The 27,463-nt window shown below is 47.1% G+C and overlaps 1 protein-coding gene across 12 annotated transcripts in view; it reads right to left on the bottom strand.

Annotated features, from left to right (window-relative positions):
* LOC124036662 (sodium-dependent phosphate transporter 2-like) overlaps positions 1-27,463 on the bottom strand; it is a 116,092-nt gene that overhangs the window by 49,462 nt on the left and 39,167 nt on the right. For 5 of the 12 annotated variants that reach the window (XM_046351487.1, XM_046351498.1, XM_046351488.1 and 2 more), the window contains exon 2: positions 5,852-5,913. The exons of 3 other annotated variants lie outside the window; for them this stretch is intronic. The gene's annotated coding sequence lies outside the window, so the exon portion shown is untranslated. Of the gene's footprint in view, positions 1-825; positions 972-5,851; positions 5,914-16,125; positions 16,276-27,463 lie in introns of those variants that run through there. 4 more of the 12 variants (XM_046351491.1, XM_046351494.1, XM_046351497.1 and 1 more) reach the window with 4 other exon arrangements.

The following is a 27,463-nucleotide window of genomic DNA, read 5'->3' as shown; positions in this document are numbered from 1 at the left end:
ACCTAGCTGATACCTCTATACAGTCTCCCATTTATCAGCCAGTACTAGCTACCACCTAGCTGATACCTCTATACAGTCTCCCAGTCATCAGCTACCACCTAGCTGATACCACTATACAGTCTCCCAGTTATTAGCCAGTACTAGCTACTACCTAGTTGATACCACTATACAGTCTCCCAGTTATTAGCCAGTACTAGCTACTACCTAGTTGATACCACTATACAGTCTCCCAGTTATCAGCCAGTACTAGCTACCACCTAGCTGATACCTATATACAGTCTCCCAGTCATCAGCCAGTACTAGCTACCACCTAGCTGATACCTCTATACAGTCTCCCAGTCATCAGCTACCACCTAGCTGATACCACTATACAGTCTCCCAGTTATTAGCCAGTACTAGCTACTACCTAGTTGATACCACTATACAGTCTCCCAGTTATTAGCCAGTACTAGCTACTACCTAGTTGATACCACTATACAGTCTCCCAATCAGAATAATCTGCCATTCTGCCCTTTGAGCAAAGCAGTTAAACACCCACAACAACTGCAGTGAATGTTGATGTTGATGTTGACTGTTGGCAGCTCCCCTCAGAGGTGTTCAGAGGTGTTGAGGTAAATGCGGAAGACATTTCGGTTGAATGAATTCAGTTGTGCAACTGCCGAGGTATCCCCTTTCCCCACCATTAGCTGGCTGATGACAATACAAAGCCTCCCGGTTAGCAACCTACACTAGCTAAAAACCTACTGCTAATGTCTAGTTTTCAAACAAATTGCACAGAACAACTACTATGCAGAAGCAGAAGGACCAAACAAAACATATACCTACCAGGCAAGTAGTAATTCGAATAAGCATTAAAACATGACCGTCTTCCAGTAGGCCAGCTCCAGTATACAGTACCAGCCCTTTCGACGGCACCGAATATTATTTACAGTGTCGTCAGGACTAGTCCGAACCCTGCTCTCACTGCCTCCGTCCTCCTGCTGCCGTCTTAAAAGGTTCTTAGTGAGAGAGTCACCGCCACAACACAAACAAGCAGCGAAGAGGGTTTTTTAGAATGAGCCTATAAGTACACGCAGACTTCCCCAGGCTGAGACAGACAGGCAGCTAAGGGGCTATTCTCAGATGAACAAAACATGTTTATGGATTCAACCAGTTAACACTAGCAACGGCCTAAACATATTTAGATTCTGACCTCAGACCTGTATTTGGGTGAAAACAGTATATACTAGGTAGCTGACCACTTGTTTATGAGCTGTTCCCAGACCTGTATTTGGGTGACGACAGTAGATAGCTCTAAGCTGACACTTGTTTATGAACAGATTCCAGACCTGTATTTGGGTGATGACAATAGACACTAGGTAACTGACACATTATTTATGAGCTGTACCCAGACCTGTACTTAGGTGAAGACAGTAAATTGCTCTAAGCAGACACTTGTTTATGAACAGACTCCAGATCTGTATTTGGGTTAATCCTGTAGGTTAGATGTCTTCTAGGACCCTGGAGACACAAATTCCAGGTCCGTGTCCCAAATTCTTACTGTTGTCTAGGACCTGGGTCAGGTCTGATATAATTGGCACGGGTCTCGGTAGGTGCAATTAAAATGTATTTAAAATCGACTGGACCCGTCCACTGTTAATTTAAATCTATTTATCGACTGGACCCGTCTTCTGTTAAGTGAATGGATTTATCGACTGGACCCGATTGCACCTGTCCTCTGTTAATTTAATGTGTGTGGCATGATGAAAGCAGCGCACGCTTGTTATGTGTCAGCCAATTGCAACTCAATAAAACATACAGCTTATGGGGCGGCAGGGTAGCCTAGTGGTTAGAGTGTTGAACTAGTAACCAGCAGGTAGCCTAGTGGTTAGAGTGTTGGACTAGTAACCAGCAGGTAGCCTAGTGGTTAGAGTGTTGGACTAGTAACCAGCAGGTAGCCTAGTGGTTAGAGTGTTGAACTAGTAACCAGCAGGTAGCCTAGTGGTTAGAGTGTTGGACTAGTAACCAGCAGGTAGCCTAGTGGTTAGAGTGTTGGACTAGTAACCAGCAGGTAGCCTAGTGGTTAGAGCGTTGGACTAGTAACCAGCAGGTAGCCTAGTGGTTAGAGCGTTGGACTAGTAACCAGCAGGTAGCCTAGTGGTTAGAGTGTTGGACTAGTGACCAGCAGGTAGCCTAGTGGTTAGAGCGTTGGACTAGTAACCAGCAGGTAGCCTAGTGGTTAGAGTGTTGGACTAGTAACCAGCAGGTAGCGTAGTGGTTAGAGCGTTGGACTAGTAACCAGCAGGTAGCCTAGTGGTTAGAGTGTTGGACTAGTAACCAGCAGGTAGCGTAGTGGTTAGAGTGTTGGACTAGTAACCAGCAGGTAGCCTAGTGGTTAGAGCGTTGGACTAGTAACCAGCAGGTAGCCTAGTGGTTAGAGTGTTGGACTAGTGACCAGCAGGTAGCCTAGTGGTTAGAGCATTGGACTAGTAACCAGCAGGTAGCCTAGTGGTTAGTGTTGGACTAGTAACCAGCAGGTAGCCTAGTGGTTAGAGCGTTGGACTAGTAACCGAAAGGTTGCAAGTTCATATCCCCGAGCTGACAAGTTACAAATCTGTCGTTCTGCCCCTGAACAGGCAGTTAACCCACTGTTCCCAGGCCGTCATTGAAAATAAGAATTTGTTCTTAAAAGACTTGCCTATTTAAATAAAGGTTAAAAAATATATTTAAAAAATGCCCAGCTGGTTCCAGCTGCTCACCTCACGCGCAACTGCTGCTGTCGATTGCAAAGATGGAGGACTTTTTCATTCAAGTCAAATTAAAAGATGGAGGACTTTTTCATTCAAGTCAAATTAAAAGATGGACGACTTTTTCATTCAAGTCAAATTAAAGATGGACGACTTTTTCATTCAAGTCAAATTAAAGATGGAGGAGACGGAGTACAGTGAAAAGAAACCGACAAGAGTTGAGTTTTAATATTGTAGTGGACAAAGATTTTTTTATTTAAATTTTCTATCACATTTATCATTTGTTTTCTCATTATCATTATTGCATATCTACTTAAGAATCTAAACCTAAAGTTCTTTAAATATGCAAAAAAGTGTTTGGTTTCATTTTGTTGGCCAAATGAAGTTCGGTCTATTTAGTTAAAAGATAGGCTATAAGTATGTAAATGTCAAATAAATAACATTAGCCTATTGCTGTCATTTGTTGGTAATTGCTACAATATAGGCCACACCCTCCAAAACAAAAGATTTTGCGTGTCCCCTGGGGAGGTTCGAGGAGACAAAAAGACAGACGCTCTGGTGATCTACCGACCATCTTTTACAACTACCGTACTACTGGGGTTTACCAGCCAGACTATTGGGCGCCAGGAATGTGGATTCCAAGGGGAGGAAAAAAGGAGGAGTCAGGCTATGACACCCCACCTTGTAACAAACAGAAGCCGGTGACATTTGAACACATGTTTCTGGACAAACGTATCAAAATGAAAGACTCGTTTGGTATAACTAGGAGGCATACTGTGATATCTGTCGTCTTTTTCTATGTAATTTACAAGGAGTATAATGTGCATTTGCTGTAACATGGAATGAATGTATTTACTTCACCCGAGGCATGTTTAGAACCTACAGGTATTTCATCGTAGGGACTGTTGAACTGTTTTCTGTACATTAGAAACATTCTGTGGACACTTAGGAGGAAATCTTAATTTTACGTGAGGACTGGCTTCCGTCTGCCCATTCTACCATAAAGGCCTGATTGGGGGAGTGCTGCAGAGATGGTTGTCCTTCTGGAAGGTTCTCCTATCCCCACAGAGGAACTCTGGTGCTCTGTTAGAGTGACCGTCGGGTTCTTAGTCACCACTCTGACCAAGGCCCTTCTCCCCAGATTGCTCAGTTTGGCCGGGCAGCCAACTCTGGGAAAATTATTCCATTTAAGAATGATGGAGGCCACTGTGTTCTTGGGGACCTTCAATGCTGCAGAAATGTTTTGGTACCTTTCCCCAGATCTGTGCCTCGGCACAAATCCTGTCGTCTCGGAGCTCTACGGACAATCCCTTTGAAAACCGATGACCTATCTGACGTAATGATGCAAAGTAAAAATTTGAGCTACACATCATTTGAAATTGAACGTTATAAGCAGCCAGCTAGCGTCATCTGGCTTGTGAGGCTCGACCGGACCGCGTTGTATAGCCAGTCACAATCAGGACTAGACACAAAAGTGGAATTTGCTGCTTCCCTTCAAAATAACAGCAGGTCATTGACAGTGATGCAAATGAATACAAATAGCAGAATTATGCCATAATTGAAAAGATCATGCTAAACAAGGTTGGAATGAAATCAACAAAAGACAATCATTTGTTAATTTGACAAAAAATCTGTTGAAATCACACTGAATGTATTATACTTTAGAATTGCATTGGGGGCATATTATGGTCTGTGTCTGGTCAGTGTCTGCAGCTTCCACCAACTTATTAAACTATGGATTCTGGATCAATGACATGGGGTATCAGTCGAAAAAAAGAGAGAGAATTTCCTTCCTCTCCGGCAACTGAGTTAGGCAGGACACCTTTATATTTTGTAGTGACTGGGTGTATTGATACACCATCCAAAGTGTAATTGATAAAGTAAATGCTCAAAGAGATATTACATTTCCTATTTTTTTTAAAGATGTATATATTTTTGTAACTACCAATAAGTGCTCTTCTTTGAGAGGGGGAAACCTCCCTGGTCTTTGAGAGGGGGAAACCTCCCTGGTCTTTGAGAGGGGGAAACCTCCCTGGTCTTTGAGAGGGGGAAACCTCCCTGGTCTTTGAGAGGGGGAAACCTCCCTGGTCTTTGAGAGGGGGAAACCTCCCTGGTCTTTGCCCTTGAATCTATTTTTTGAAATTCACTTCTCGACTGAGGGACATTACAGAGACAGTAGATAGAGAGAGATGAGGTAGTCATTTAAAAAGTCATGTTAAAACACTATTATTGCACACACAACTTATAAAGCACATGTTTACTCCTGAACAATTTTAGTCTCGCCATAACAAAAGAGCTGAATAATTATGGACTCAAGACATTTAAGCTTTTCATGTTTAATTCATTTGTAAAAAAAAAAAATAATAATCTAAAAATTAAAAAATTAAATTCCACTTTGACATTATGGAGGTATTCTGTGTAGGCCAGTGACACAATCTCAATTTAATTTATTAAATTCAGGCTGTAACACAACAAAATGTGGAAAGTCAAGGTGTATATATATATATATATATATATACATGTATATATACACACTATGTATACAAAAGTATGTGGACTCCCCTTTAAATGAGTGGATTTGGTATTATTTCAGCCACACCCATTGCTGACAGGTGTATAGAAATCAAGCACACAACCATGCAATCTCCATAGACAAACATTGGCAGTGGAACGGCTTCACTGAAAAGCTCAGTGACTTTCAACGTGGCACCATCATAGAAAATGTACAAAACATGTATGCACTGACTACTGTAAGGTGCTCAAGATAATCGGCTAAATTACTACAAATGTAAAGGTAAAGAAAATAGCCTTTCGGGTCTGTTGGGAAAGCCACAGATCCATTTCTAAACGGGTCTAACTTTTAAACTGTGAAGACCTCTACTGTAGGTAGCTGACACATTGTTTATGAACTCTGCCCAGACCTATATTTGTGTGAAGACGCGAGCTGAAATGTTGTTTATGAGTTGAATGGAGGTCTGTATTTGGGCAGACAGGGACAGCGTCATGGCAAACAATATAATTTCAGCCCGTCTATCTGTTAACCCAACTGATCACAAAGCGGCAGAACCAGACACTAGCAAAAGATTATGGGAAGTAGGTACGATAACAAACACATTTTCTCTCACCGCCAGAATGTGTCAGACAGATGGTTGGTGTGCTGCAGTGGAGTCCGCGACAATAACAGCTTCTGGAGATGAAGGAACACACCTGTTATAAATATATATATATAAAAATATATGCCATTTAGCAGACGCTTTTATCCAAAGCAACTTACAGTCATGTGTGCATACATTCTACGTATGGGTGGTCCCGGGGATCGAACCCACTACCCTGGCGTTACAAGCGCCATGCTCTACCAACTGAGCTACAGAAGGAGTGGTTATCAAATACCATTTCAAATCTCTCTAATTATTTTAGCATTTGCTTCAGCCTGACCTGGAGTGGCAGATGCATAGGGTTTGCACGTTCTCATTGCTTCCATTGCACAAGGGAAGCTCAATCAAGCCCAGATTCAGTATCTGTAATGATTGTGAATGGTATTTCAACCCAGGTTTGGACAGAAGCAACCTGCCTGCGATGCCCATGTCCCCCACACAGGATTCAAACACCACAGAGAAATCTCACCTTCTGATTTAAAAAAAAAAATCATCCTGATACACAATGGAACGGTCTGATTTGTTTTCCACAAAATATTATCCAAGTCAATTTATATAGGAGGTAAATGCAGCACATTTTCTCCTACAGAAAGCCTATTGTCTAACAGGGAATTTAAATGTAAACAGTTTGAAAGCCAGACTAACACATTAACTGATTGTGTGCTCTGGGCACGTGGGCTACGAATCTCTTTCCTAAAACATCCCACTCTACTAGCGCTCGTGCCACTCAGACACAGCCCCCTATCTCTCCAGCTCCCTCCCTCTGTCCCACAGCCCACCCCCTCTCTCCAGCGCCCTCCCTCTGTCCCACACCCCACCCTCTCTCCAGCTCCCTCCCTCTGTCCCACAGCCCCCTCTCTCTCCAGCTCCCTCCCTCTGTCCCCCTCTCTCCAGCTCCCTCCCTCTGTCCCCCTCTCTCCAGCTCCCTCCCTCTGTCCCCCTCTCTCCAGCTCCCTCCATCTGTCCCCCTCTCTCCAGCTCCCTCCCTCTGCCCCCCTCTCTCCAGCTCCCTCCCTCTGTCCCCCTCTCTCCAGCTCCCTCCCTCTGCCCCCCTCTCTCCAGCTCCCTCCCTCTGCCCCCCTCTCTCCAGCTCCCTCCCTCTGTCCCACCTCTCTCCTCTCTCCAGCTCCCTCCCTCTGCCCCCTCTCTCCAGCTCCCTCCCTCTGCCCCCTCTCTCCAGCTCCCTCCCTCTGTCCCCCTCTCTCCAGCTCCCTCCCTCTGCCCCCCTCTCTCCAGCTCCCTCCCTCTGCCCCCCCTCTCTCCAGCTCCCTCCTTCTGTCCCCCTCTCTCCAGCTCCCTCCTTCTGTCCCCCTCTCTCCAGCTCCCTCCTTCTGTCCCCCTCTCTCCAGCTCCCTCTTTCTGTCCCCCTCTCTCCAGCTCCCTCCCTCTGTCCCCCTCTCTCCAGCTCCCTCCTTCTGTCCCCCTCTCTCCAGCTCCCTCCCTCTGTCCCCCTCTCTCCAGCGCCCTTCTTCTGTCCCACAGCCCACCCTCTCTCCAGCTCCTTCCCTCTGTCCCCCTCTCTCTAGCACCCTCCTTCTGTCCCACAGCCCACCCTCTCTCCAGCTCCCTCCCTCTGTCCCCCTCTCTCCAGCGCCCTCCTTCTGTCCCACAGCCCACCCTCTCTCCAGCGCCCTCCTTCTGTCCCACAGCCCACCCTCTCTCCAGCGCCCTCCTTCTGTCCCACAGCCCACCCTCTCTCCAGCACCCTCCTTCTGTCCCACAGCCCACCCTCTCTCCAGCGCCCTCCTTCTGTCCCACAGCCCACCCTCTCTCCAGCGCCCTCCTTCTGTCCCACAGCCCACCCTCTCTCCAGCACCCTCCTTCTGTCCCACAGCCCACCCTCTCTCCAGCGCCCTCCCTCTGTCCCCCCTCTCTCCAGCGCCCTCCTTCTGTCCCACAGCCCACCCTCTCTCCAGCGCCCTCCTTCTGTCCCACAGCCCACCCTCTCTCCAGCTCCCTCCCTCCCTCTGTCCCCCCTCTCTCCAGCGCCCTCCTTCTGTCCCACAGCCCACCCTCTCTCCAGCGCCCTCCTTCTGTCCCACAGCCCACCCTCTCTCCAGCTCCTTCCCTCTGTCCCCCTCTCTCCAGCGCCCTCCTTCTGTCCCACAGCCCACCCTCTCTCCAGCTCCCTCCCTCTGTCCCCCCTCTCTCCAGCGCCCTCCTTCTGTCCCACAGCCCACCCTCTCTCCAGCGCCCTCCTTCTGTCCCACAGCCCACCCTCTCTCCAGCTCCTTCCCTCTGTCCCCCTCTCTCCAGCACCCTCCTTCTGTCCCACAGCCCACCCTCTCTCCAGCTCCCTCCCTCTGTCCCCCTCTCTCCAGCGCCCTCCTTCTGTCCCACAGCCCACCCTCTCTCCAGCGCCCTCCTTCTGTCCCACAGCCCACCCTCTCTCCAGCTCCTTCCCTCTGTCCCCCCTCTCTCCAGCGCACTCCTTCTGTCCCACAGCCCACCCTCTCTCCAGCTCCTTCCCTCTGTCCCCCCTCTCTCCAGCGCCCTTCTTCTGTCCCACAGCCCACCCTCTCTCCAGCTCCCTCTGTTCAACAGCCCAGATCTCTCTGGAACACTTACTTAGTGCCCTATCAGACCCTTGTGTGTTTCGCTGGCCCAACATCAACCACAACACCCACTAAACTACAGCTTTCACACAACGTAGTCCCAACAATGGCTACAGACCGTTGCTTGATCCTCAATGTTGCATCGTGACTCTGGACAGATACATAACCTGTTGGGAAATGGCACCCTATTCCCTATATAGAACACTACTGTTGACCAGAGCCCTATTCTCTATATAGAACACTACTTTGGACCAGGGCCCATATGGTTCTGGTCAATAGTAATGCCGTATATAGGGATTATATAGTACACTTATGCAATGAAGGTCTACAGTAGTCACAACAGCACTGTAAGGTAGCACCATGGTGTAGCTGGAGGACAGCTAGCTTCCATCCTCCTCTGGCTATATTGACTTCAATACAAAACCTAGGAGGCTTGTGCTCCTCACCCCCTTCCATAGACTTACATGGTAATTATGATGACTTCCAGAGGACGTCCTCCAACCAAATCAATTGTCTGATCAAAGGATCAGAGAATTACCCTGGTACTACGCATGTGTGACTTAGAAGCTTGGTGAGTTGGTGATATTATTGGATAGATTAAGATGGTGAATAGTGATAGAGGCATTTTTAGGGAATTATTCAATTCAAATTAGTTTACTCAAAACGACAGGATACGGAGGTAGATTATATACTGTTTTTTTAGAACTTTATTTTTGTGTCGAGTTGTGCCATTTATTTAAATTTACCCTAACCAGCTAGCTACCAGAGTGCAGTTTTCTCCGCCAGAATGGCTAGCTAACGCTAACGACAATGTAGTGTTTTTTTTTGTGTGTGTGTGTGTGTGGGGGGGGGGGTTCATTGCCCACATTAGATTCAAGCTTCTGGGAAAAACCTGCATTGATTCATGAAATGGATAAAGGTCTGCATACTCAAACTGCTAACAGTTGGGGCATGTTAGGGTGAGGGTTAGGGTTTTTGGGCATGTTAGGGTTAGAGGGTTAGGGGTTGGGGTTAGTGTTTTTGGGCATGTTAGGGTTAGGGTTTTTGGGCATGTTAGGGTTAGGGGGTTAGGGTTTTTTGGGCATGTTAGGGTTAGGGTTTTTGGGCATGTTAGGGTTAGGGTTTTTGGGCATGTTAGGGTTATTGGGCGTGTTAGGGTTTTTGGGCATGTTAGGGTTTTTGGGCATGTTAGACCTGGCGCGATGAAAGGGACAGTTCTACTGACAAGGGCAACTACAAGGATCTTTCAGAAGGTGGTTCAACTGTGGCACAGAACCAGATAGGTGTGTGTGTGTGTGTGTGTGTGTGTGTGTGTGTGTGTGTGTGTGTGTGTGTGTGTGTGTGTGTGTGTGTGTGTGTGTGTGTGTGTGTGTGTGTGTGTGTGTGTGTGTGTGTCAGGGGGAATTGTCAGGCCTGATATTCTAAACAGGGAAACAGTGAATGAGACAGCTGCAGCAGACAGACACCAGAACCATTCTAGAACCTTCACAGAACTCTCTCATCTGCTCATTCCAGAACCTTCACAGAACTCTCCCATCTGCTCATTCTAGAACCTTCACAGAACTCTCCCATCTGCTCATTCTAGAACCTTCACAGAACTCTCCCATCTGCTCATTCTAGAACCTTCACAGAACTCTCCCATCTGCTCATTCTAGAATATTCCTGTCTCCTGGTATCCCCATTCACTACTCTTCCTGGGGTCCACAAAAAAGTCACACAAATTTAAACTACAATGATATACAAACAAAACAAATGGAACAGAACGAAGTTCTGAAGAGACCAAATTCACAAACCCTTCTATTTATACACTCATCACTTACATACAGGCTCACATACAAACACTCACCTATGACACAAATCAACACCCCCCCCCAGAGAGACTGAACTTCTGTGAAAGCACATAGCAGCTTAAAAAAATACCAGTGTTCAAATTTAATTTAGGAAATAATTGGACAAGTTTGAATTCTCCCACACATACACTAAAATTATTTTTTTCAGAAGGTTCTACACCAGCATATCTAGCCTAATATATTGATGGGGAATTCATAAAAATCTTCAGCAAATGCCAGTCCTTGAATTAAAAAAAAAACATATTACCAAACCCGTCACTAGCTAGGCTAACCATATTACCAAACCCGTCACTAGCTAGGCTAACCATATTACCAAACCGTTCACTAGCTAGGCTAACCATATTACCAAACCCGTCACTAGCTAGGCTAACCATATTACCAAACCCGTCACTAGCTAGGCTAACCATATTACCAAACCGTTCACTAGCTAGGCTAACCATATTACCAAACCGTTCACTAGCTGGGCTAACCATATTACCAAACCCGTCACTAGCTAGGCTAACCATATTACCAAACCGTTCACTAGCTAGGCTAACCATATTACCAAACCCGTCACTAGCTAGGCTAACCATATTACCAAACCCGTCACTAGCTAGGCTAACCATATTACCAAACCGTTCACTAGCTAGGCTAACCATATTACCAAACCGTTCACTAGCTGGGCTAACCATATTACCAAACCGTTCACTAGCTGGGCTAACCATATTACCAAACCGTTCACTAGCTAGGCTAACCATATTACCAAACCGTTCACTAGCTAGGCTAACCATATTACCAAACCCGTCACTAGCTAGGCTAACCATATTACCAAACCCGTCACTAGCTAGGCTAACCATATTACCAAACCGTTCACTAGCTAGGCTAACCATATTACCAAACCGTTCACTAGCTAGGCTAACCATATTACCAAACCCGTCACTAGCTAGGCTAACCATATTACCAAACCCGTCACTAGCTAGGCTAACCATATTACCAAACCGTTCACTAGCTAGGCTAACCATATTACCAAACCGTTCACTAGCTGGGCTAACCATATTACCAAACCGTTCACTAGCTGGGCTAACCATATTACCAAACCGTTCACTAGCTAGGCTAACCATATTACCAAACCGTTCACTAGCTAGGCTAACCATATTACCAAACCGTTCACTAGCTAGGCTAACCATATTACCAAACCGTTCACTAGCTAGGCTATCCATATTACCAAACCGTTCACTAGCTAGGCTATCCATATTACCAAACCGTTCACTAGCTAGGCTAACCATATTACCAAACCCGTCACTAGCTAGGCTAACCAGATTACCAAACCGTTCACTAGCTAGGCTAACCATATTACCAAACCGTTCACTAGCTAGGCTAACCATATTACCAAACCGTTCACTAGCTAGGCTAACCATATTACAAAACCGTTCACTAGCTAGGCTAACCATATTACCAAACCGTTCACTAGCTAGGCTAACCATATTACCAAACCGTTCACTAGCTAGGCTAACCATATTACCAAACCGTTCACTAGCTGGGCTAACCATATTACCAAACCGTTCACTAGCTGGGCTAACCATATTACCAAACCGTTCACTAGCTAGGCTAACCATATTACCAAACCGTTCACTAGCTAGGCTAACCATATTACCAAACCCGTCACTAGCTAGGCTAACCATATTACCAAACCCGTCACTAGCTAGGCTAACCATATTACCAAACCGTTCACTAGCTAGGCTAACCATATTACCAAACCGTTCACTAGCTAGGCTAACCATATTACCAAACCCGTCACTAGCTAGGCTATCCATATTACCAAACCGTTCACTAGCTAGGCTAACCATATTACCAAACCCGTCACTAGCTAGGCTAACCATATTACCAAACCGTTCACTAGCTGGGCTAACCATATTACCAAACCGTTCACTAGCTGGGCTAACCATATTACCAAACCGTTCACTAGCTAGGCTAACCATATTACCAAACCGTTCACTAGCTAGGCTAACCAGATTACCAAACCGTTCACTAGCTAGGCTAACCATATTACCAAACCGTTCACTAGCTAGGCTAACCATATTACCAAACCGTTCACTAGCTAGGCTATCCAGATTACCAAACCGTTCACTAGCTAGGCTAACCATATTACCAAACCAGTCACTAGCTAGGCTAGCCATATTACCGGAGCGTCATCTTATTCTTTCTATTTTTATGGCAGATTCGCGGCCGCGATTTCTGGAAGATCTTTGGAGATAGATGGAAAGTCAAAGACACTGGTTTCCCCTGTCGATCTGTGGTGAAGTTTTTCCCTCAATGTTTATGACAAATCCAACTACAGAACCAGCCGTTGTCTAGCCAGCTGGCTATTCTTTTGAATACAGTGCAGCAACAACAGATAACATTAGCTAGCTAATGTCAAATATTTATCAGAAGCCTGCGCCATTCATCATAGGAAGGGAATATGTCGAAATAGGGGGCGGCATTGACCTCCAGTGGGGGCATTTAATGGTTCAGGCCATGGCCTGTTCATGTAGCGTTCAATGAAAAATACAGGCTAAACAAAGAGAGTGTACAAATGAGATGACGCTGAGAGCAGCCTGGGCGGCAGGGTAGCCTAGTGGTTAGAGTGTAGAGGCGGCAGGGTAGCCTAGTGGTTAGAGTGTAGAGGCGGCAGGGTAGCCTAGTGGTTAGAGTGTAGAGGCGGCAGGGTAGCCTAGTGGTTAGAGTGTAGAGGCGGCAGGGTAGCCTAGTGGTTAGAGTGTAGAGGCGGCAGGGTAGCCTAGTGGTTAGAGTGTAGAGGCGGCAGGGTAGCCTAGTGGTTAGAGTGTAGAGGCGGCAGGGTAGCCTAGTGGTTAGAGTGTAGAGGCGGCAGGGTAGCCTAGTGGTTAGAGTGTAGAGGCGGCAGGGTAGCCTAGTGGTTAGAGTGTAGCGGCGGCAGGGTAGCCTAGTGGTTAGAGTGTAGAGGCGGCAGGGTAGCCTAGTGGTTAGAGTGTAGAGGCGGCAGGGTAGCCTAGTGGTTAGAGTGTAGAGGCGGCAGGGTAGCCTAGTGGTTAGAGTGTAGAGGCGGCAGGGTAGCCTAGTGGTTAGAGTGTAGAGGCGGCAGGGTAGCCTAGTGGTTAGAGTGGAGGGGCGGCAGGGTAGCCTAGTGGTTAGAGTGTAGAGGCGGCAGGGTAGCCTAGTGGTTAGAGTGTAGAGGCGGCAGGGTAGCCTAGTGGTTAGAGTGTAGAGGCGGCAGGGTAGCCTAGTGGTTAGAGTGTAGAGGCGGCAGGGTAGCCTAGTGGTTAGAGTGTAGAGGCGGCAGGGTAGCCTAGTGGTTAGAGTGTAGAGGCGGCAGGGTAGCCTAGTGGTTAGAGTGTGGAGGCGGCAGGGTAGCCTAGTGGTTAGAGCGTTGGACTAGTAGCCGAAAGGTTGCAAGTTCGAATCCCCGGGCTGACAAGGTACAAAATCGGTCGTTCTGCCCCTGAACAGGCAGTTAACCCACTGTTCCTAGGCCGTCATTGAAAATAAGAATTTGTTCTTAACTGACATGCCTAGTTAAATAAAAATAAATAAAATATTAAAAATGAAGCAACGAGACAGTGTCGTCTGAATAAGTGGGCCACCGTGACAGTCTTCAAGGACATCAAACATGTGTGTTTTTGTCCTATATTTATAGATTTAATCCCAGGCCCCCGTTCCCGCAGGAGGCCTTTTGTCTTTTGGTAGGCCGTCATTGTAAATAAGAATTTGTTCTTAACTGACTTGCCTAGTTAAATAAAAAGGTAAAATTTTTTAAATTATGATGCAACTTTTATGGCCATTTCTTCTCTAGAAACAATCTAGGATCCGACCAGTCTGTTCTAGCATTACTTTCATGATTGACTGATTGATTACCCAATCACCATTAGATATCACTGTTGTCCCACACGTCTTCCTTTTTTTAAATGTAACATGAACCATGGCACTGCAACTCCACTGACTCAGGCCGCAGACAGACAGACACTGGCTCAGGCCGCAGACAGACAGACACTGGCTCAGGCCGCAGACAGACAGACACTGGCTCAGGGCGCAGACAGACAGACACTGGCTCAGGGCGCAGACAGACAGACACTGGCTCAGGGCGCAGACAGACAGACACTGGCTCAGGGCGCAGACAGACAGACACTGGCTCAGGGCGCAGACAGACAGACACTGGCTCAGGGCGCAGACAGACACTGGCTCAGGGCGCAGACAGACACTGGCTCAGGGCGCAGACAGACACTGGCTCAGGGCGCAGACAGACACTGGCTCAGGGCGCAGACAGACACTGGCTCAGGGCGCAGACAGACACTGGCTCAGGGCGCAGACAGACACTGGCTCAGGGCGCAGACAGACACTGGCTCAGGGCGCAGACAGACACTGGCTCAGGGCGCAGACAGACACTGGCTCAGGGCGCAGACAGACACTGGCTCAGGGCGCAGACAGACACTGGCTCAGGGCGCAGGCAGACACTGGCTCAGGGCGCAGGCAGACACTGGCTCAGGGCGCAGGCAGACACTGGCTCAGGCAGGGCGCAGGCAGACACTGGCTCAGGGCGCAGGCAGACACTGGCTCAGGGCGCAGGCAGACACTGGCTCAGGGCGCAGGCAGACACTGGCTCAGGGCGCAGGCAGACACTGGCTCAGGGCGCAGGCAGACACTGGCTCAGGGCGCAGGCAGACACTGGCTCAGGGCGCAGGCAGACACTGGCTCAGGCGCAGGCAGACACTGGCTCAGGGCGCAGGCAGACACTGGCTCAGGGCGCAGGCAGACACTGGCTCAGGGCGCAGGCAGACACTGGCTCAGGGCGCAGGCAGACACTGGCTCAGGGCGCAGGCAGACACTGGCTCAGGGCGCAGACACTGCAGACAGACAGACAGACAGACAGACAGACAGACAGACAGACAGACAGACAGACAGACAGACAGACAGACAGACAGACAGACAGACAGACAGACAGACAGACAGACAGACAGACAGACAGACAGACAGACAGACAGACAGACAGACAGACAGACAGACAGACAGACAGACAGACAGACAGACAGACAGACAGACAGACAGACAGACAGACAGACAGACAGACAGACAGACAGACAGACAGACAGACAGACAGACAGACAGACAGACAGACAGACAGACAGACAGACAGACAGACAGACAGACAGACAGACAGACAGACAGACAGACAGACAGACAGACAGACAGACAGACAGACAGACAGACAGACAGACAGACAGACAGACAGACAGACAGACAGACAGACAGACAGACAGACAGACAGACAGACAGACAGACAGACAGACAGACAGACAGACAGACAGACAGACAGACAGACAGACAGACAGACAGACAGACAGACAGACAGACAGACAGACAGACAGACAGACAGACAGACAGACAGACAGACAGACAGACAGACAGACAGAGACAGACAGAGACAGACAGACAGACGACAGACAGACAGACAGACAGACAGACAGACAGACAGACACACCATCATATGGCATCAGGACCCATAGCTAACAGACACACCATCATATGGCATCAGGACCCATAGCTAACAGACACACCATCATATGGCATCAGGACCCATAGCTAACAGACACACCATCATATGGCATCAGGACCCATAGCTAACAGACACACCAACATCTGATGAGGACTCAAAAGGCAAATCATCAAAGACCCTCCATGACACCTCAACAGTGTACAGGCTTGATACATACAGCAAACGCACACACGTTAAAAAAGGTACAGATTACTTACAATGGAACCCTCAATCACTACTTAAGAGACAGAATAACAGAGAGCGAGAGAGAGAGAGAGACATATAGCTGGTCTCGCAGTCAACTCCACTCACCTTCAGCATGCAGTCTCCTCACATCAGAAAGAGGGAACAGAGGAGAAAGGGACAGAATACACAAAGACAGGGATCAGATCAACATGCAGTGAGAGGAATGAAGATAGATAGATGAAGAGAGAGAGGAGAAGAGAGAGAGGAGAGAGAGTCGATGTTGCGGCCACAGCGCAGCAGTCTAGACTCTAGACTGCCTCTTAAAGGAAGGCATCCGCAGCTGCACCACAGCACCAGCAGGCCAATCAGAAACCAGCTTGGAGGCAGAGCACCACACACTGGCCAATTGCATGAGGGGAGGCCAGGGAGATGGAGACAGAGGTAGTGAATTAAACAGGGGATGTTGAGGGGGTGTGTGTATCTAGCATTCAGGAACAGCCATGCAGTTAGACCAAGGGCATTGTGAACCCCCCCCTCAATCACTACCACATTGTACCAGAAGTCCCTCCGTCACCACCACATTGTAACAGAAGTCCCTCAATCACCACCACATTGTACCAGAAGTCCCTCCGTCACCACCACATTGTAACAGAAGTCCCTCCATCACCACCACATTGTACCAGAAGTCCCTCCATCACCACCACATTGTAACAGAAGTCCCTCCGTCACTACCACATTGTAACAGAAGTCCCTCCGTCACCACCACATTGTAACAGAAGTCCCTCCGTCACTACCACATTGTAACAGAAGTCCCTCAGTCACCACCACATTGTAACAGAAGTCCCTCCGTCACCACCACATTGTGAACCCCCCCCCTCAATCACCACCACATTGTAACAGAAGTCCCTCAATCACCACCACATTGTAACAGAAGTCCCTCCGTCACCACCACATTGTAACAGAAGTCCCTCCGTCACCACCACATTGTAACAGAAGTCCCTCAGTCACCACCACATTGTAACAGAAGTCCCTCCGTCACCACCACATTGTAACAGAAGTCCCTCCGTCACCACCACATTGTAACAGAAGTCCCTCCGTCACTACCACATTGTAACAGAAGTCCCTCCGTCACCACCACATTGTAACAGAAGTCCCTCCGTCACCACCACATTGTGAACCCCCCCCCTCAATCACCACCACATTGTATCAGAAGTCCCTCCGTCACTACCACATTGTAACAGAAGTCCCTCCGTCACCACCACATTGTAACAGAAGTCCCTCCATCACCACCACATTGTACCAGAAGTCCCTCCATCACCACCACATTGTACCAGAAGTCCCTCCATCACCACCACATTGTATCAGAAGTCCCTCCATCACCACCACATTGTATCAGAAGTCCCTCCGTCACCACCACATTGTACCAGAAGTCCCTCCGTCACCACCACATTGTAACAGAAGTCCCTCCGTCACCACCACATTGTACCAGAAGTCCCTCCATCACCACCACATTGTACCAGAAGTCCCTCCATCACCACCACATTGTACCAGAAGTCCCTCCATCACCACCACATTGTACCAGAAGTCCCTCCATCACCCACCACATTGTACCAGAAGTCCCTCCGTCACCACCACATTGTACCAGAAGTCCCTCCATCACCACCACATTGTACCAGAAGTCCCTCCGTCACCACCACATTGTAACAGAAGTCCCTCCATCACCACCACATTGTACCAGAAGTCCCTCCATCACCACCACATTGTACCAGAAGTCCCTCCATCACCACCACATTGTACCAGAAGTCCCTCCATCACCACCACATTGTACCAGAAGTCCCTCCGTCACCACCACATTGTACCAGAAGTCCCTCCATCACCACCACATTGTACCAGAAGTCCCTCTGTCACCACCACATTGTAACAGAAGTCCCTCCGTCACCACCACATTGTAACAGAAGTCCCTCCATCACCACCACATTGTAACAGAAGTCCCTCCGTCACCACCACATTGTAACAGAAGTCCCTCCGTCACTACCACATTGTGAACCACCCCCCTCCATCACCACCACATTGTAACAGAAGTCCCTCCATCACCACCACATTGTAACAGAAGTCCCTCCATCACCACCACATTGTATCAGAAGTCCCTCCGTCACCACCACATTGTAACAGAAGTCCCTCCATCACCACCACATTGTAACAGAAGTCCCTCCATCACCACCACATTGTATCAGAAGTCCCTCCGTCACCACCACATTGTAACAGAAGTCCCTCCATCACCACCACATTGTAACAGAAGTCCCTCCATCACCGCCACATTGTATCAGAAGTCTCCTGTAACTCCCTCATTCTACCACTTTGTAAAACAGAGAACACACAGCCACACACCAGAGGGGCTTCTGGAACCACAGATTACACACATGCTCCGTTTGCAACAAGAAAATAGAACCCGCTCGCTGGCGGAATTAAAATAAAAAGTAGTTGTTGTTGTTGTCTGGAACGAACAGTTAACTGAAGACGGGACGGCCAAACAATAATGCGGTTGTCCGTTTCTGCGGTAACATGGACTTTTTAACGTCATTGGTTAAAAAACGTTGTTGCTTCTAGCAGAAACAAGCAAGATGTTGTATCAAACGAGTCTTTGGTTGCCGAGAAAACGTCCCCCTTCCCCTTCCTGCAGCAGCATCAGCAGCAGCACCAGCAGCAGCACCAGCACCAGCAGCAGCACGCAGATATATAATGACTAGAACGGGCTTTGAATCTCTTACTCTGGCAATCTGACTGGTAAAACTCATGGGTCCACTCACAATGGCTGCCTGGTATTGTGATGCAATCATTGCCATGGTAATACAGAACGTTCAGTCGAATGGATGTTAACCGATGTGCCACAATGTAATGGAATGTATTTGTGTCACGACGTTTGAGTTTAAAATCAACAAATCACGGCACTTTAAAAAAATTTTTTTTTTAATGGATACATATCCAGCTTCCACTTCCTGCTTTGCTCCTATGGGTCCTGTGCACTTGCAACGGGTGTCAGTACGGCCATTATTTTAACGTGAATGGGGACGCCCGTCCTGTTCGTTCTGTTTCCATGGCAACCTGCGCAGTCAGGAGCGGAGAGGACAAAAATATTTTTTTACGAGTGCAACTTTTGTTGTTGTTGTCTTTGTTGTTGCTATTCAAACGGTGGTTACTGTTTGTGCTGGACAATAACCATCATCCCAAAAAGATCCATGACCGTCACAGCCTACTAGTCGCAGGTCAGAGTCTGCAATATGCAAAACACACATACACACAATCTGGTTCGTTTTCCTGCCTCTTCTCTGCCTCTCTGTGGCACAATCCCTCGTTTCAAAAAGAGGAGGTGAACAGTGTGTTTTATGCTGCCCTCGCCTCACAGGCAGAGACACCAGCTCTCACAACAAAACAACGACGCAAAAACAGGGATCGCTCTCCAAGCTGATCTATGGCCAGCTGTTAAGAGTTATGCGATCTAAAAAAATAATTTAAAAAAAGGCCAGATTACTGGTGTCGGTCTGTTCACTCTGGGCTGATCTAGGAACAGCCTTTTAGAGTACTCCGTCGGTCTTTCTTCCAGTCTTTGTGTCCGCCTGATCCGTCTCTTTTCAGCAATCATTAACACGGTAACAGCCATGATACCCATAACAACCATTATACGACAGTGACCATGGTTATCATTGCAGCACTCATATTATCATTGCAGCAGTCATATAGTCTTGCCAAGTAAATTTTTTTTTTTTTTTATATATATATATATATATATATATATATATATATATATATACACACACACAGTGGGGAGAACAAGTATTTGATAACCTGCAAAATCGGCAGTGTTTCCTACATACAAAGCATGTAGAGGTCTGTCATTTTTATCATAGGTACACTTCAACTGTGAGAGATGGAATCTAAAACAAAAATCCAGATAATCACATTGTATGATTTTTAAGTAATTAATTTGCATTTCATGACATAAGTATTTGATCACCTACCAACCAGTAAGAATTCCGGCTCTCACAGACTTGTTAGTTTTTCTTTAAGAAGCCCTCCTGTTCTCCACTCATAACCTGTATTAACTGCACCTGTTTGAACTTGTTACCTGTATAAAAGACACCTGTCCACACACTCAATCAAACAGACTCCAACCTCTCCACAGTGGCCAAGACGAGAGAGGGTGTAAGGACATCAGGGATAAAATTGAAGATGGATGGGGTCATGTATCGCGAGATCTTGGTCAACAACCTCCTTCCCTCAGTAAGAGCATTGAAGATGGGTCGTGGCTGGGTCTTCCAGCATGACAACGACCCGAAACACACAGCCAGGGCAACTAAGGAGTGGTAAGAAGCATCTCAAGGTCCTGGAGTGGCCCAGCCAGTTTCCAGACCTGAACCCAATAGAAAATCTTTGGAGGGAGCTGAAAGTCACAGGGTGCACCTGTGTAATGATCATGCTGTTTAATCAGCTTCTTGATATGCCACACCTGGCAGGTGGATTATCTTGGCAAAGTAGGAATTCAGGCCAGAGTTCAAACTTGGTTTCATCAGACCAGAGATACTTGTTTCTCATGATCAGAGTCATTTGGGTTCCCTTTGGCAAACTCTAAGCGGGCTGTCATGTGCCTTTTTATTGAGGCGTGGCTTCTGTCTGGCCACTATACTACTATAAAGGCCTGATTGGTAGAGTGCTGCAGAGAAGGTTGTCCTTCTGGAATGTTCTCCCATCTTGACAGAGGAACTCTGGAGCTCTGTCAGAGTGACCATCGGGTTCTTGGTCACCTCCCTGACCAAGACCCTTCTCCCTTGATTGCTCAGTCTTGGTGGTTCCAAATTTCTTCCATGTAATAATGATGGAGGCCACTGTGTTCTTGGGGACCTTCAATGGTGCAGAAATGTTTGGTACCCTTCCCCAGATCTGTGCCTCGACACAAATCCTGTCTCTGAGCTCTACGGACAATTCCTTTGTCCTCATGGCTTGGTTTTTGCTCTGACATGCACTGTCAGCTGTGGGACCTTATTTCGACAGATGTGTTAACTTTCAAAATCATGTGCAATCAATTTAATTTACCACAGGTGGACTCCAATCGAGTCTAGTCCAATCAAGTCTCAATCAAGTCTCAAAGGGTCTGAATATTTACGCATTCGTTACTTTTAATACATTTTGCAAAAATAAAAAAACTTTTTGCTTTGTCATTATGGGGTACTGTGTTTGAGAATTTTTTTATTGAATCAATTTTAGGATAAGGCTGTAGTGTAACAAAATGTGGGAAAAGTTAAGGGGTCTGAATGCACTATGTGATTGGGAATTGATAGACACTAACAATCAAATGCAAACAATACATACAATGAAGTTATGAAACCATGAATGTGCACAAATAGGAGGGAGAGAGAGCGCATTCTGGAGAGAAGTGCGCTGTGCATCTGGGCGCATAGTCAATCTAATGTCTGCATTTACGGTGATACGGCCCCAGCAGAAGTCAGGACATTCATACCGCTTGCGCTTCGCCGAGCAGCGCAGAGCTGTTGTCAAGGAAGTGACTTTGTGTTTATACAATGTGTTCCGCCCCCACCTACCGTCAACCAATCATGTCAATGCGGAACTATACAGAGCTCTCTGCATCGTTAAAACATTTGGGAGTCACATGGCGATGCGGTACGGAGCATCCGCACACCTCCTGGAGGCTCTGCTATTGCATCACACCCTCCACATGGAGCCTCTGACCACATTTTCAAATCAAGTATAAATTGGCTTTTAGTCTTTGCCTCTGCAATGGATTTACAGTTGAAGTCAGAAGTTTACATACACCTTCGTCAAATAGATTTAAACGCAGTTTTTCACAATTCCTGACATTTAATCCTAGTAAAAACTTAGGTCAGTTTAGGATCACCACTTTATTTAAAAAATGTGAAATGTCAGAATAATAGAGAGAATGATTTATTTCAGCTTTTATTTCTTATATCACATTCCCAGTGGGAATTTTGGCACATTCCTTCTGACAGTAACTGAGTCAGGTTTGTAGGCCTCCTTGCTCGCACACACTTTTTCAGTTCTGCCCATATATTTTCAATAGGATTTAGGTCAGGGCTTTGATGGCCACTCCAATACCTTGACTTTTTGTCCTTAAGCCATTTTGCCCCAACTTTGGAAGTATGCTTTGGGTTAGTGTCCATTTGGAAGACCCATGTGACCAACCTTTAACATCCTGACTGATGTCTTGAGATGTTGCTTCAATATATCCACATACTTTTCTTTCCGCATGATGCCATCTATTTTGTGAAATGCACCAGTCCCTCCTGCAGCAAAGCACACCCACAACATGATGCTGCCACACCCACAACATGATACTGCCACACCCACAACATGATGCTGCCACACCCACAACATGATGCTGCCACACCCACAACATGATGCTGCCACACCCACAACATGATGCTGCCACACCCACAACATGATGCTGCCACACCCACAACATGATGCTGCCACACCCACAACATGATGCTGCCACACCCACAACATGATGCTGCCACACCCACAACATGATGCTGCCACACCCACAACATGATGCCACACCCACATGATGCTGCCACACCCACAACATGATGCTGCCACACCCACAACATGATGCTGCCACACCCACAACATGATGCTGCCACACCCACAACATGATGCTGCCACACCCACAACATGATGCTGCCACACCCACAACATGATGCTGCCACACCCACAACATGATGCTGCCACACCCACAACATGATGCTGCCACCCCCGTGCTTCACGGTTGGGATGGTGTTCTTCGGCTTGCAAGCCTCCCCCCTTTTCTTCCAAACATAATGATGGTCATTATGGCCAAACAGTTCTATTTTTGTTTCATCAGACCAGTGGACAGTTCTCCAAAAAGTACGATCTTTGTCCCCATGTGCAGTTGCAAACCGTAGTCTGACATTTTTTAATGGCGGTTTTGGAGCAGTGGCTTCTTCCATGCTGAGTGGCCTTTCAGGTTATGTCGATATAGGACTCATTTTTACTGTGGATATAGATACTTTTATACATGTTTCCTCCAGCATCTTCACAAGGTCCTATTCTGCTGTTCTGGGATTGATTTGCACTTTTCGCACCAAAGTACGTTCTTCTCTAGGAGACAGAACGCTTCTCCTTCCTGAGCAGTATGACTGCTGCATAGTCACATGGTGTTTATACTTGCGTACTATTGTTTGTACAGATGAACGTGGTACCTTCAGGCGTTTGGAAATTGCGGCCAAGGATGAACCAGACTTGTGGAGGTCGAATTGACTCAAATGACGTCAATTAGCCTATCAGAAGCTTCTAAAGCTATGACATATTCTGGAATTTTCAAGCTGTTTAAAGGCGCAGTCAACTTAGTGTATGTAAACTTCTGACCCACTAGAACTGTGATTAAATGAAATAATCTGTCTGTAAACAGAACTGTAGTTTGTTAATAATAAATTTGTGAAGTGGTTTAAAAAACAAGTTTTAAGGACTCCAACCTAAGTGGTGGTAAACTTCCGACTTCAACTGTAGTTCACTGAGATGCAAATATGTCTATTTATACGTTACTACTCGACCCTCTGTCATAATCCCATTCGTCCTATTCGCTGCTAATACATATAATATACAGTGGGGTCAACAAGTATTTGATACACTGCCGATTTTGCAGGTTTTTCCACTTACTTTTCTGATGTATCAAATACTTATGTCATGCAATAAAATGCTAATTCAATTACATAAAAATCATACAATGTGATTTTCTGGATTTTTGTTTTAGATTCCGTCTCTCACAGTTGAAGTGTACCCATGATAAAAATGACAGACCTCTACATGCTTTTTAAGTAGGAAAACCTGCAAAAATCGGCAGTGTATCAAATACTTGTTGACCCCACTGTACAGTCTCATATCAGTCATTTTCAAAAGACACAAGACTTCAAATATGTGATTCCACTAGAGCATTTTTAAAGAAGTGAGAGTTGGAGAATTAACAGTAGTGTTGTTGTTGTCGTCAGAACACAGTAATTATATTTTAGCCCATCGTTAAGAATAAGAATTGTTCCACTGATTAGACTAAATCAAGTAAATAGATCAAATCTGTTGAAGATGACAGAACTCTGCCCCCTGACCCAAATTCTTCTTCTATCAAAAATGTACACTTTAAGGTTCACAATCTGTTTAACAAAATTATTTTCATAGTTCCACAATCAGGTCACCCTACCAATCTTCGCCGCTAAAAAACATCCTGCTGCCTTTTTGTTGCCTAAATGCCAATCACCAAACCAGGGGACTAAATCAACTTTAGTACATGGGGAAGGGTAGCCTAGTGGTTAGAGCATTGGACTAGTAAACGAAAGGTTGCAAGTTCAAATCCCCGAGCTGACAAGGTACAAAATCTGTTGTTCTGCCCCTGAACAGGCAGTTAACCCACTTTTCCTAGGCCGTCATTGAAAATAAGAACTTGTTCTTAACTGACTTGCCAGTTAAATAAAGAAGAAAAAAAATGCTGTCAAACGGCTGCATTCTGCAATAGATTTATGGACGGCAGTAGTAACGTTTTATAAAATCAGCGGAGAAAGTTCTCCCTCTCCATTCAGCTCCACTTTAAACTTGAGGGGCGTGTCTTTAAAATCATGCATCCCCTCTGATCCCTCACATAACTAGACCAATCAAAACGCTTCGATTGTGCTGCGGTTCATGGAGCTGTGGCAAGACAGAGGATCCGCTCGTGATGTTAAGCGTAGATTATATACATTTTATTTTATTGATCTGGGCAAGTCAGTCAAGAACAAACTCTTATTTACAATGACGGCCGACACCGGACAAACCCGGACGGCGCTGGGCCAATTGTGCGCCGCCCTATGGGACTCCCAATCACGGCCGGTTGTGATACAGCCTGGATTCCAACCAGGGTCTGTAGTGACGCCTCTAGCACTGAGATGCAATGCCTTAAAACCGCTGCGCCACTCCGATTTCAAAACGACTTGGGAACACAAGCTAATGGACTAATAAGAAAACTAAAAGCAGTAGTTCTTGTGATATATAAGAGGTGTGCCGTGAGAAGAAGAGGGTCAAATGCGTGTGTGTCACGGCCCAATGCGCGAGAGTTGGCAGCTCTGGCATAGTGCATCTGTTTTTTTTTTTTAACCTGAGCGCTGCTGTGCGAGGGGAGGTGTCGGTGAGATGTGAGCGACAGAGGCACAGTGAGAGATGCTACTTGGCAATAGCCAAGGCTACCTAGCTAACTTGTAGCAGCCGCCATATTAAAAACATCATCTCACATAACAGTGCCTGTCTTGACTGGAATAGCCTAGAGAGACACAGTAACCCAGCTAAGCTAATTGAGGCTCACATTTAGCATATTCTCCCCAACCCCAACCAGATAAAATAACCGCCTACCTACCTGTTGATTGCTCACTGCAACCTACTCCTTTTAATATTTGGTCATTTTCCACCATCTTGCATTGCATTAGTGAACTGTCCCTACACTTGCTACACAGTGAGCCTCTTTGCAGCTTTGATTGACCAACACAAACAACAAACTACACACGTTGAAGGGTACCAGTCTTTTTTTATACCCAACATAACTACATTGAAGCCCCCCGAGTGGCACAGACCCGGGTTCATCCCCGGGCTGTGCCACGGCCTTGGCCGGGAGTCCCATAGGACGGTGCACAATTGGCCCAGAGTCGCCCGGGTTAAGATAAGGGGGTGATACCTAGTCAGTTGTACAACTGAATGCCTTCCGCATTTAACCCTCTGAATCAGAGAGGTGCAGGGGGGGGCTGCCTTAATCAACATCCATGTCTTCCCCTCTGAATCAGAGAGGTGCAGGGGGGCTGCCTTAATCAACATCCATGTCTTCCCCTCTGAATCAGAGAGGTACAGGGGGGGGGGGGCTGCCTTAATCAACATCCATGTCTTCGGTGCCCCGGGGAACAGTGGGTTAACTTCCTTGTTTAGGCGCAGAACGACAGATTTTTACCTTGTCAGCTCGGGGATTCGATTCAGCAACCTTTCGATTACTGGCCCAACACTAACCACTAGGGTTTGGCCAGGGGGGAGGGGGTGGGGGGGGTTATTTGGCTCCTTGTGGCAGGCCAGGTGCCTGCAGGCAGACCCAGGTCACCAGTTTAACAGTGTTTTCTCCGACACATTGGTTGCTTCAGGGTTAAGCTGGCGGGTTTTAAGGAGTGCGGTTTGGCGGGTCATGTTTTAGAGGACGCACGACTCAACATTGAAAAGTTTGTTTTTATTAAACTAATAATTTGAAAATGTCATGGTATATCCTTGTAGGTAACAACGACACATGGATATTTACATGTAATTTAGAAAAATTGTTGGTTAAAAAAATAGGCTTGTAAAAAATTTTAAAAACACATTCTACACCCACTTGAATACTAACATCCATTCGCATATTCGAATATCTATGCACATCTCTACGAAACATTTCAAAGCTATACAGGTTTGTACTGATAAACAAGGCTGTTCAGGCGTGACAATGGGCTGGTATTTCAGAAACTTGTCAGCAAAAAGGTCTGCTCCGTGTCGGATTCAAAAGAAGCAACCCACTTCCAAAATGAGCACCTCCCTCCACAACTGTATCTGGCATATTTGGTTTACAACGAGAACACATCAACATCAAACCAACCTCCTCTGACAAGAGAATGCACACACACCAGCATTGGAAGTCTGGTATGTGTCTGGTGCGGTCGTGAGGCTCAGACTTGGGGTAGCTGTGGGTGACTTGCTGTGTGCCGTGGTGCCATGCTGCATCTCTCTCTCTCTCTCATGTTGCCTGCTAGTCTGAGAGGAGAGGAGCTGTTAAGTTTCCTTCTACCCTCGCGTCTCCCCTCGCCCCTCTCTCCTCGCGTCGGTCGCCCGTCTCCCCTCGCGTCAGTCGCCCCCCCTCGCGTCAGTCCCTCGCGTCAGTCGCCCCCTCGCGTCAGTCGCCCCCCCTCGCGTCAGTCGCCCCCTCGCGTCAGTCGCCCCCTCGCGTCAGTCGCCCCCTCGCGTCAGTCGCCCCCTCGCGTCAGTCGCCCCCTCGCGTCAGTCGCCCCCTCGCGTCAGTCGCCCCCTCGCGTCAGTCGCCCCTCGCGTCAGTCGCCCCTCGCGTCAGTCGCCCCTCGCGTCAGTCGCCCCTCGCGTCAGTCGCCCCTCGCGTCAGTCTCCCTTCTCCTCTCACTCACTCGTTAGTGTGCACTTGTTCACTTCCCCTCGTAAACTGGTGTGTAAAATTCCCCTAGCTCACACCAATCCAATGCTTTTACACTTCTCTGAACAGAACAATGAAACGAACAACAACAACACCACCACTAACTATTTCTGTCTATTTTTAATCCTGTAGTGAAATAAGACATTGCTTGCTCGCGGACCATGGCTGGACGTTGGGTGTTCATCCAGCAATGTGCGTCCAGCAATGTTCAACCAATCAGAACAC

Source organism: Oncorhynchus gorbuscha, linkage group LG05 (genome assembly GCF_021184085.1).
Source record: "Oncorhynchus gorbuscha isolate QuinsamMale2020 ecotype Even-year linkage group LG05, OgorEven_v1.0, whole genome shotgun sequence".
NCBI classification, from domain to species: Eukaryota; Metazoa; Chordata; class Actinopteri; order Salmoniformes; family Salmonidae; genus Oncorhynchus; species Oncorhynchus gorbuscha.
This window is presented reverse-complemented; position numbering and strand designations above follow the sequence as displayed.